General features: G+C 43.9%; 1 protein-coding gene across 1 annotated transcript in view; it reads right to left on the minus strand.

Annotated features, from left to right (window-relative positions):
* The window catches only part of RSPH14 (radial spoke head 14 homolog), a 209257-nt gene that overhangs the window by 9806 nt on the left and 186670 nt on the right, over positions 1 to 12781 (minus strand). The window lies entirely within an intron of this gene.

Raw genomic sequence — 12781 nt, forward strand, 5'->3', positions numbered from 1 at the left:
CTGGGCTACAGCACAGCTGTGATCTGCCCAGCAAGCCAGTTCTCTGTGAGGGCTGAGTGGCTGACTCTTAAGTGTTCTGTTTCTTAGATAATACTAAGCCAACATTACTAACAGCATTGCCATGGAAAACTAGCAAGCAGAAGAGAACCCATTGTCCACCAGTAACTATGTGGAAACAAAATCCTCAGCGTCTGGTTGCTAAGACAGTTCTTTGGTTGCTAAGAGAAAAGTGGCTCCATTTGAAGTGATTCATATGTAGTTGGATAAGGAAGTATGAGAAGCAAAAAGGCTGTCTCCTTATTCAGGGATAAAGGGATCTTTCCCGCAAGTACAGCTAGAAAAGGATTTCAATGACCTTTTGTTAACCCATGGGAAAAACTCCTTGAGTTCACAGTCAAGCCTAAGAATATGGCCCTTTATCAATGTATAGAACAGAATAACCTCTACTCTACTTCTGAGGTTTTGCTGACATTGAGTAATTTCATATGTCATTACTTACTGGACTTTACTCTCCTAATGCAGAAGAAGCCGTGACAGTGATGTTGTTAAAGCTTTTGCTACCTTTGCTACATTTGGAAGCCAGTTGCTGTAGGAATACAAAAATGATTAAGTTGGAAAAAATGAAAATTGGAATCATAAAAATTATGTTGAAGGCTACAAATAAGTGATGTTTTAAGCTTGGAATTGTGTATTGTGACAGGACAGTGATGTGGGGAGAGCATATACATGTCTTCCATAATGCCATAGATCAGTGTGACTGCAGTGGGGTGTCATGTTGCCAAGGCATGATATTGTAATTAAGCATGATTTGCATTTTCCTTTCTTTAACCTATTTTCTCTCTCTTTTTCCGGCACGAGGAGAAAGAAACTCATGACCAGATTCTGGCCCAATGATGGAACAAAAGGGATGACTGGCTTCTCTAATGGGCCAGTTAGAGATTCTCTTCATGAAGGAATAAAGTCTGTATCGCTGACTCTCACTGACTTTTGGCTCCTTTGCCATAGAGCTGTGTTGGGGGTGGGCTGGAGAACAGTGGGGATATAGCACGGAGTGCTTTGTGTGCCAAGATCTCCTGGCTGGCAGCTTGGTCCCGAGAGAACTGATCCTGCAGGAATAACTGAGAGCAGCCTAAAATATAACCTGTGGGGGCTGACCTACATATTTCTCTCACCGGTCTGATCCCAAAAATCTGCCTGCACATGTTTTGAAGGTCTTTTGAAGTAAGTTGTGTAGTAAGAGACAAACTTTCAAAAAACAGCCTTTAAAACTGCCCCCTTAGTTGTTCATGAGAAAAATCTCCCCATAAGCCCACTGGCACATGAGAGTAGGATAGCCAAAAACTTCCTAATATTTGCAAATGTAGGTCTGCCATGCAAATAACTATGTGCAAAATTGGGGGTTTCAATGTCAGAGGAGGTTTTGACCTGCAAGCAGATAGAATCATAAAATATCAGGGTTGGAAGGGACCTCAGGAGGGCATCTAGTTCAACCCCCTGCTCAAAGGAAGACCAATCCCCAACTAAATCATCCCAGCCAGGGCTTTGTCAAGCCTGACCTTAAAAACTTCTAAGGAAGGAGATTCCACCACCTCCCTAGGTAACGCATTTCAGTGTTTCACCACCCTCCTAGTGAAAAAGTTTTTCCTAATATGCAACCTAAACCTCCCCCTCTGCAACTTGAGACCATTACTCCTCATTCTGTCATCTGCTCCCACTGAGAACAGTCTAGATCCATCTTCTTTGGAACCCCCTTTCAGGTAGTTGAAAGCAGCTATCAAATCCCCCCTCATTCTTCTCTTCCGCAGACTTAGTCTTCCCTGATCAGATGGCATGCTGAATGCAAAATGTAAAAATAAATATAGTGAGGAACGGAAGTTAAAAGCTCTACATTCCTCCTGCTTCCAGGCCCTGTGTGTAGTTTTCATCCACAATCATACTGCTGTTCCTCAGGTAAGGGTCACAATCTAGGCATTAACATTTCATAAGACAAACATGCTTCTCATATAGCACACTCAGCTCTGATATAAGCCATGACAAGCAATCAGTCACTTTCATTTTCCTTCTGTCTGTTATTACTTTTCTCTTAATGCTTTTCCTCTCATGCCTGTTTTCTGTTTGTGTTTGTCCATTCATCAACTCTTCTTAATTCCTTTCTGCCAAATATTTGCCATGCATCTCTTTCTGCCTCGTGCTATCCCATCATCTTTTCTCTCCTGTTTCCGTCTCTCTCTCATGCCTTCCTTCTTGAGTACTAGCCTAGCGCTTTTGCTATCTCCAGTAGCATTACTCTACCTGCAACCTTACATATGTCTTTTGCTACATATCAAAATTAATGTCCCATGTCTCTGTGTTTGCATCCTGCACTTCTCGTCTCTTCATATGGCATTGATCTATTTGACTGTTTGCCCCATTTTCATTGACTTTTGAGTTTGTGTCTGCCAGTTAATGTTTATTGATCTTCTTTGACTCAGTCATCTTTAATCAACTGCACTTTTTCCTCTTCATGGCTCGCCATTGGTGGAGGCCCTTGCTATTGAGGCTCTGAGTGCAAAATATGTGTCACACCCACCATCTTGTCTCCTTCTGTTACAGTGAGTTGGCTGGGGTTGCACAGAGCATCTTATATAGTCCAAATAGTGGGCTTGGAGCTTGACAAACAAAGTAGGAACACAAGGTCTCTCCTAAAAGAACCTACAGTCTGTAGAAAGAGGCTGCTGGCTGGACTGTAACAAGAAGTAATGACTTCTTGAGTTGAGGAATCACAGCTAGTTCCACAATTTCTGTTTAGACGGGTTTTTAAAAAATATTTCATTTTACTTATTTACTTTTGTGCAAGTACTTTGGCTCTTTTCACTACTAATATTCATCTGCTATGTCAAGTGTTCCGTGATGGAGGTTCAGTCTCTGCTCCAAGACAGAGCAGCTTGACAGGACTGCTACCATGATGAGAAGGTACTAAAGAAAACTGCACAGTTAAGAATATGATCTAGGAAGATGGGCTGCTTCTCCATCCCAAAGGCTTCACTGAAGTCAAGCGATGCTAGTGTCAGCAGAAAAGAGACTGGTTTACAGAAGACTGAAAAATCCAGACTGAAATTTCTTTTTTTTCCCCTTAGGAGACCAAGTTATACCAGAAAAGATCAGGGGACTAGAGAAGTGAAAAGAAAAGGAAAGAGAAATAATTAGTGAACATTTGTAGGGGTGATGCTTGCAAATTAGAGCAATCTTAAAGTGAAAGAAGTGAATTCCTTACACCTGACTGTACAAACAATGGATGGGGAGGGTGAGCTGGCAGCTCCTGCAGCTTCTATGCTGCTGACAAATGCAGTGGCATCCCTTGAACTCTTAACTTTCCACTGAAATACTGGCACTTCAAAGGTAACTTACTTTGTGCAGCAGTAGTGCTGTGATTTGTCCAGTCTACCAGATACATTTGGAGCAGTGAATAGTAACACTTAAGGTTTGTAACAGAATGTACTCCTGTGTCCACACCCTACACACTATTGTTATAATCTTCTCTCTCTTTGTAGTTGATAAACTCGTTCTATTGTTATATCTAATCCAGTGTGTTTAAACTGAAATGTTTGGGAAACTCCATTTGGGGTAACAAAGTGTATGTGTATTATTTTGTTAAAGAAATGCAGACTTTATATGAATTTTTATTGTTCAGCAGAGGTCTGGGCAATACCAGGCATACATTTCTGGGGGAAATCTAAGACCGTGAGTGTGTTGGAGTCACCCTGCAGCATAACCAATGCTGGTAAGAGCCAAGGTGTGGCTGGCTGGCTGCAACACTCGCAGAGCTAGCTGGGCATGACTTGCCTGCCAGAGACTGTTTGTGTGCAGTCCAGACTGGAGGTTACAGCAGCAAAGGACTGTAAAGGGCACCCCAGGTTAGAAGGCAGGGTTGACACAAGCCACTCATTAGTCCGGACTGTAGCCTGGGCACGTCACAGGGACATCTAAGACTATGTGAAAGAAGTGTTACAAAATGTAACTTGCTGTCATTGGAATTGCATAGTTAACTTCAGTATTGATCCATTGTCCTCTGAGAACTTGCATTTTCCCTTGGGCCACTTTTTCTTCTTATTTCCGCACTCATCTTCTCCTTCTCACAGCCCTCTGGCTAGTCCCATTGTCTCCTTTCCTGTCATTTTTTAAAAAAATAGACTCAAAGTGGTGTTGCCATTTTATTGTGTTCTCTCAATCAGGCTGTAGGACAAAGTTTTAAGTGTTTTATGAAATTTTGCAGGGGACATAATAAACATTTACAAATAACAGTATTTTTAATTCCCTAAGCAATTACACTACATTATTGATTACAAATGTCATTTTTAAAATCAAAGCCACTTTAAAAATGTCCTTTTTAATGAGAAGCAAACATTTGAAAAGCTCTAGTAAATATTGTACAGTGTGGAACACTGTAGTTAAGTTAAAGAAACTGGCTTTATCTCAGCACAGATTTCTATATTACATGTCATTTGTTAATATGAAGCATTGAGTTGCGATTTCTAGATATTTACTTGCAGTCCTCAACAGAGCATCTCATTGTAGTGAAGGACAGAAAACTAAAAGAGGAAACAGAACCGGATCGGATACGTCTTGTAAACTGTCCAGCACATAGTAGCTGAGAAAGTCCAACACGGAAGGTCACTAGCTGCTGGAAGCACAAAAATGCATCAGTAATAGGTCTCAGACTTAGCAGCACCTCTTTTTTGTGTCATGTAGAGTCAGTAAGCCTTACCTGTAACTGCAACATCATGCTTCTGACATCACCAGCATTCTAGATTAGGAGCAACCTATTTTTAGGGCAATTGTGTGACTAGCAGCATAGATTAAATGCATGCAGTAGCTCAGTGCTTCTCCAGTATTTCCTTTCTGCAGGCCAATTTGTAAAGGAGTGATCCTCTCTGTGCTCCTCTCATCACAACACCCTGATCCACCACTGTATCGTTCTCAAAATGTTTCATTCATTGGACCACTGGAAAGAATTGACCACTGGTGGTCTATAAAACACAGTTTGAAAGTCCCATAGTAGCTAATGTAATTTTAAGATTGAGAATGCAGGGCCCTCCACTCTCCCCCAAAAGATATGTCAATGAGTAGATAAAGGATAGCAGTATGCTTGAACTAGACTAATATTTCCTTCCAGGGTGTTTGAAGCAGTGGATAGGCCCACCAAAAGTGAAAAAGAGCCCACCTGTGTGCACTACTTCCAACATCTAGCTAACTATGTTCAGTCTTCTTACTGAAGAGAGACATTCTATAGACATCCCTTGAAATGTCAAACTAATTCTCTTTTAAATGCAGATCCAAATCTGTGCTCTGTTTACAGTAAAGTTGTCTTAGAAAGAAAGTCAGTGTCTACAAGAATACTCAGAGAACAAAAATAATCTTTTGTCTGAATGTTCTCAGACAGGCAGAAAGGAATACACTTCAGGGTTTCCAAATTAAAAAAATAGATCCTGGATTACATTTTTACATAGGAATTACACACTAGATCACACAAATGGTCCATCAAATTCAGCATCCTATCACTGACAGTGGTCAGTACCAGATGCTTCAGGGAAGGGCACTAAAAAACTCTGTTGTGAAAAATTATGGAACATCTGTTTCTTCCCAGCCCTGTCAGTTAGTGGTTGGCTCATGCCCTGAAGCATGAGTATTTTATCTTTTATGATACAAATTTTCATCCTGTCTCATTTAATTCTGAATGTTCACCATCCATATAAAGTCTAATCTCTTCTTCTGAGATCTTGGCTTCAACTGTATATATTGGATGATCATAAATTAGGAAACATCTTGTAGTGTATGCAAAATAATTTAATTTATTTTGTTCAGAAGAAAATGTTGTTTGGCCACAGGTTCTTGTCTGGGATAATTCACTTACTAACTGGAATGTGATCCTCACGTGTTTATGAACTCCCTCCACTGTGAAGATCTTTCTAAAAAACAACATGAAGGCAGGAAACACATCTGACATTTGTATTGCTTGCTCTGAAGAGCTGAGTTCAAATGATATACAGTGAATTAAAGCATTCAGATGATAACTAATGCTCAGGATCTGTGCTCCAGCCATGTGCTACAATCAAGTTTCAGATGTGACAGATTACAAATCCCTCGTTGCTCCTCTGAGCAGTAAGGGAGACATACAAATATGGAGTAAGAGCAAAGTGACTCATAAAACACCCTGCCATAAAAGGCTCTGATGACATCATTGCTTCCACAAACACCTGGCATGATTTAACTTGTTTACAGAAAGGAAAGATAATTCAATGCATATAACAAAGTGAACATGTTCATAAGAGAATTTGCATTGATTCGGGTCTCTTCAGTTAAAAGTGGATTTTATACTTGCCTAAATACTTGTGCGTGTAGATCGAGGGCCCAGACAATCATTAACTGTTACTACAATAAGCCTCTACCAGATCTAATAATTTATCAAATGCTGCTCTGCATTTTCCATTGACTGTCTAAGTCCACGATATAGCTCTCTGAGTTTGGCTGCATTGTTTTTTCATTATTTGTTCTATTCCCTGTGTTCTTCTTCTAAACAGGCTTTGATATTGCATGTAGGATATTCTCATTTAAACCATTTACCTTATTATATTTATGAAAAGTCCTAAAACTGACTCCTGCATATAGAAGTTGACTTTTCACTTCTCTGACAGTAAGGCCAAGAAGTTAGAGACTACCTTGGCACCCTAAACAATTATTTTAAGCTCCGATTTAAGGATGGACAGCCCAATATTTAAAAAGAGAAAAAATCATTCAATTGCAGCCAAGGGATACACTAAAACAAATAAAATAATCATCCATATTTGAGATACACAGGCTCTGTAACTATATACATGTATTTTATTTTCTATCTCAGTCATGCCTAGAGGATTCAAATGAGATCATAGTTCCATTGTACTAGGCATTGTACAAATGCATAAGAGCCAGTCTCGGCTTCAACAAGATTACAGACTAAATGGAGAAGACGGACAAAGGAGGGGAGGGGAAATATAAATATAAGTATAGAGAGATAGAGGTCAGTGAAAGGGTATGAAAATGATCCCAGGGCTCTTGATGCTCAGCCCACTGCACCATCCACTAGACTACTCTGCCTCTCAAGATTCTCTCTCTCTCTCTCTTTATATGGCATAAGAATGCAAAGCTAGTATAACTATTCATTTTCATCTACACTTACAGGTAGAGATGGCATTTTGGCTCTATATCTCCATTTTCAGACAACTTTCTTGAAACACTACCTTTCAGTCTGAAATGTCTTACGTTTGGTCTTAATGCAGAAATTTGGTGGGTTTTTTTTTTAAATTAAGTTTCATAAAAATGTGTTGAGCAGCTTAAGTTATCTAAGCATCGGGAAAGAGTGGTTTATAAATGTTAATTGTTTTTAAACAATGTTTTTACAATCAGGCTTTTCATTTGTAAATTTCATTTAAACAAGAGATAGCGGAACGTTTTGGATAAAATATGAACTGACTCTCGCCATTCTTCGTCCAAACAAAACATGAATTTCTGAAGTTTGAAAAGATTTTTCTATCTTAAAAACAAAACAAAAAAAAGAAGAAAAATCTCCACATCTCTGTACCTGCTGGATATAGCAGAAATCCCATGAAAAGGGCTATTCTGGCTTTTCTCCCAGTGTTTCCAATCCAAACTGTGCTAGAAATGGTGAGGTTTCCAGTCTCCTTTAAAGGGCAGGCACACAAGAGGGGAGTGTTGTTTTCTCCATGCTGTGAACAGTTGTTGGCATTAGTGTACAACTAAGATTACTTAGGTAGCTTGAAAAGGAGCCAACAAGCAGCTCCACTCTTAGAAATAGCAAAATAAATCAACAAAGCAAAAATGGACCACATTTCTGGGATATACATGAACAACTCACATTGACTTCAACAGGAATTGCATGCATATATCTGAGGTCAGAATTTGGCAGAGAGAAAAAGAGAGCACACACACATTTCTCTCCCAACAAAGAATAAACACACTCCATGTTCAAACACCTTCTTGGACACTGGGAAAACTCACTGCTGAGAGCAGTGGTAGTGCTTCACACTAACAAAAGTGGCTTTCAACTTTTAAATCCAGCTACTTTAAGGGCCAGAGGAATTAAGAGCACTTCACTTGGGCTCCTTCCTAGAAATGTGTACTTACAAGTTTTCATTTTCCAGATTTTTTTGCTGTGAACGCTGTTTTTTCCTTTCTTTTTTGTGCAAACAATTAATTAGATTACTTATTGAAATTTAGGTAAGTGTAATACTTTAGTTAATTCTTTGATTTTTGTAAAGTGTGTGTGAATTTTGCAATATCAGCATGATTTCTAAAATTCTGCCCTAATTCTATTTTTGTCAGAAAAAAGAGCTTCTCATGCTGTTGATAACAGAGATGGGGGATTTACAGAAGGCCATGTGCTGCTGGACTCATACAAGCTGAGTACTACTTTACTCCATGAGTACTCCCAGTTACTTCAGTGGGGCTACTTGACAGATAAGGAACTACTCAGCATGAATAAGGGAATTAAAATACAGTCAAGAGAAAGGTAGTTTTACAAGTGAAAAATTGTCTTTGAGACAGGAGAAAATGCAAACTATTTTAGGCAAGTATGCCCCTTTTTCTTTATGCTTCATTGCTAATTCCAAAGATTTAGGATTACCCTTACAGGGTAGCATTTAGTTTTTTGACTGGCTTGTGAAATCTTCTGGTGGACCTGAGGATCTCTTTGCGGAAGCCTGAAATATCTGCTGACATTTCTACAACAAAGCATCAGAGAGGAAGGAGTTAAGGCAGCACTTTTGGCAGTGGAAGCCACGTCCCTTTGTCCCTGCTGGGCATGCTCCAACTGCTGCTACAGTATAAAAAGAAGCAGCCCAGCTCAGTCAGGGCTGACTGCAGAGGAGGGAGGATGCACCTTGCCAACTCCATGGGCGCAGGTGATACCGAGACCCAGACAGGTGCCCAGACACCTGCAGACGCCCCAGGGAGATTGTGGTCGCTAGGAGCAGCGCCGCCCGAAGAGCCCAGGGTCTCCGAAGATGCCCAGACTTCAACTACAGGAATCACAGTAGGACGTAACCCAGGGAGGGACTCAGGGCTGGTCTTAGGGAAAATGGTACCCTGGGTGAACTTGCATTTTGGTGCTCCTGGCCCCTGTGGGTGTGGTGCCCCTGGCCCTCATGGGCTCCCCATGCTCCCTTCACCCCAAAGGCTTGTGCCCCTAGTCCCTGCACCCCCTTCACTCCTAACTCCTGCATCTCCCTCCTGCACCAATGTGAGGAAACTGACCTGGATGCATGAAGCAGCTGGCATTGCTACTTGCTCCCCAGGGACTGCTGCTCCTCTGCCCTGCACACCCCAAGGGGCTGTGAGGGGAGGAGCAACATCAGGGCTCCATGTGTCAAGGTCACTTTCCCAGCCTGGGCTGCATAAGGAGAGGGTGCGAGAGCAGCAGCTGCTGGTGCCTCAGCCCAGCCCAGCCCAGGTGGGGAAAGTGACCTGGATGCAGGAGCCCTGGCGTGCACGTTGCGGGGACTGTGTGAGGGAAACTGTGTGAGAGAGTGTGTGTGGGTAAAAACCGCGAACAAAAGCCACAGCTGGCCAAAACGCCAGCCATGTGCTGCTCCCACTAAAAGGGAACCATCACACTATCTCACCCTTCACATTTCTGATATGAACTACCAGGCCTTGAATTAAAATTTTGTATGAAATTGGGGTGAATTAAAACACTGTAAATAGTTTTTTAAACATAAAAAATCTGAAAAGCTTGAACACATTTTATTTACAGTGTCATTATTCATACTACTGTTGCTAGTCCTTCCCCTCCACCCCAAGGCAGAGAGGCACAGAGACTAGGATCAGGACCAGCTGTGCTCCCAAAAGACCAGGCCAAACTTCCTGAACTGAACCAGACCCACATCCCTCCCTAGACCAGAGGCACTGGTGGGGGGGATGGGGCAGGGGAAACTTTTAGGGGGTCTAGTCTCCCCCAGGGCCTCTGGTGGGGGGATGGGCGCACTGGGTCTCTCCCAGGGGTGCTGGTGGGGGGATGGGGCAAAGGGACTCCAGTTACTCTGTGGGGCCTGCACTGAGGGGACTTACCTGGAGCAAGGAGCACCCACAGGCCGGGGTGTCCGTCCACTGTGTGCTGGTGCACCTCCTGTCCAGCATGGTTCAGGACCTGCACGCTCCCCGGCCTCCGCATTCCAATAATGGCGGGGCTTTCCAATAATGGCGGGGCTAAGGCGGGCACACAGGGCGGGGAGAGAGCTGCATGCGCAGCACCCTCCCACCAGCACTGCCCCAGGCCCAGCAGGGGCCTGAGAGCCCAGGGAAGAGGCAGGGGCCATGCCATGGGGGAGCCCAGCTGTCTGCGGCAGCCAGAAACCCCTGGGCCTGCCGCCAAGCCTCTCCCTCCTCCCCTGCTCACACCATCAAGCGGTAAGAGCCTCTGGGGGAGGAGATGGGGCCAGAGCGGAGCTGCAGTGGCTGAGGGCTCCTCTCCAGCCCAGTAACGGCCAGAGCGCTCAGCTGGCGGAGAAGAGCGGGGTGGGGGGGAGAAGGCAGCCCTGGGCCCGCTGGGGAGCGGGGGGGGGAGAGGAACCAGTGCTGCGGATGCTTGGCCACAATGCGCAAGTGGAGCACTGGGCTGGGCCAGCTCACAACACCCTTTTTGGCGGGCCACCCTGTTGCCCCACTCCCCCATCCCAAAGGCCATCTGTAGAGGGACTAGCCAGTGTCCCCGAAACATCAGCGTGTTTCAGGCGGATTCCCCGCCAACCGGGTGGCAAACCCATTCACCACCACCAGGCCCCTGTGCTGGGACCTGGTGGAGCAGGGGGGGCCTGGGTCCCCCTACCCAGGCCATCCCCACTTTGTGGGGTGGCCCACCAAACCTCCACTATTGACTCTGGCCATTGGGACACACTTCCCTGCAGTGGAGGGGAGTCCAATTGATTCTGTCCATTAGGCCACATCTCTTTGAGGCAAAGGGCAGCCATATCGATTCAACTGTGGAGCTACATGCCCTTACCCCACTCCCCAGGAGTGATGGGGTGTATGTGCTCCATGACATGCCTCAATACATTGTTTTTCCTGAATCTCTCTCCCTCTCAAGGTATTTTCAGTTCTCAGTGCTTCTAAGAACAGATGTTTCCTATCCCAGGGGAATTGTTTCCAGTGGTTTCTGCCAATGGTTGTGTGAATTTTTCATAATGAAACAAGTCAGGTTAAATTCTTGGGATTTCCTATAGCCTCAGTGCATACTGGGTGCATCTCAGACTTAGGGTCCATGAGAATCAAAGACAGGAGGAGCACTCTCTAGCTCTGTAACTAAATGAGAAGGTGCCAGATTGCTCAAACACCCGAGGTCATTTCCCAAAGAGGTAGAGGAAGGAAAGGGAGACAACGCAGATGCCCTGTGAAGCTCTGGAATGACAGAGGATGCCAGCCAGCCCTCCCCTTCACATATTAAGCAAGGATGAAGTAAAAAGCCAAATACCCACTCTACATAAGTAGATAACAAAAGACAACTTGGGAAGCAGGCTGAGTTTGGTGGGAGACAGCGGCCCCTGAAAAAAAGGGTGGTGAAATTCCCTGATTTTGTATGAAACCAAGGAGTTTCACTTGGTTTCAGTCCAGATTTGCTTAGAATCTAGGGAAAACTGGAAACTCCATGTGAAATTTGGGGGAGTCAAATGTTTGAGCGAAACGTTGGTTTTGGATCACTATCACTCTCTAAAACAAGACAGGTGGGTACTGCATATTCTAGAGACGTCTTTCTGCCTTTCAACTGAGGCTGTCTGTTGTGATAAGGGGCCTAGTTCTCTCCTGTCCTGTTCTTTGTGTGATGGGCAGTAGAGAGGCAGAAAGGATGCAAAGTGGGAATAAAACACTGTCTTTCTGATGTGGTAGCATTTGCTATCCGTTTTGATTATACAAGGTGAAGGCAATGAAGAATCAGGCCCACAGACTCTGTTGTATTTGCGCAAGCTGTACCAAAAAAATTCAACCTGTGCCTGGCCCCTAGATGATGTGCATGAAATAGATAAAGAGCTCTGAAACACAGATAATCCTCCTCCCCATCTTTTACCTTAAAGCAGCTTATGCAGTAGTGCCTGGAGATCAGCATGCAGAACAGAGCTCTAGTGTGAGCAGCTCTCCCTTAGGGATTCATTTCCAGTCACTCTGCTCCAGTTTTGGGAAGAGGATATTGTATTTTAGTAGACTTGCATAAAGTGGTGTGATTGGACACAGTCAACTTACAAATAATGTGGAGCAGTCCCAGGGGAATGGAAAATCCCAAGGAGCAGGAGGAAAACCCTGTTCTCTTTGTAGAGTTTCCTCCAAAGTCTTCTGTTTGGTCAGGTTTATCCCTCTCATGGAAGAAGCAGAGAGTGTGGCCCCTAAGCCTCATTAATCTCAGGAAACTGCCAGAGGTACAGTGCCATCCTTCACACTGGCTTCAAGCCACTCTGCCTCCCAGCTGACTCGTACACTGTTCCAGTTTAGCGGCCTGCCAGGGAATCCCCACAGGCAGCTGTTTCTGGAACCAAGGGTTCCCTTCCCTATTGGGCAGGGGCTTTGCACAAAAGGTAAGGCCAAGAATTTGTGGGGTTAGGGGAAGGATCATGTGTATTCAGAGCCCAAGGACCCCAGTTCCTGTTTGCATTTGTTTTATTTTGTATTAATATAACTCCAGGGACTGGGGCAAGAAATAAAACCCACAAATTAAATCCATTGTAAAGACACAGCTCCTTAACCCTGCAGATGCTGCTCAGTGCAC

Source organism: Lepidochelys kempii, chromosome 15, assembly GCF_965140265.1.
Source record: "Lepidochelys kempii isolate rLepKem1 chromosome 15, rLepKem1.hap2, whole genome shotgun sequence".
Classification (NCBI taxonomy): domain Eukaryota; kingdom Metazoa; phylum Chordata; order Testudines; family Cheloniidae; genus Lepidochelys; species Lepidochelys kempii.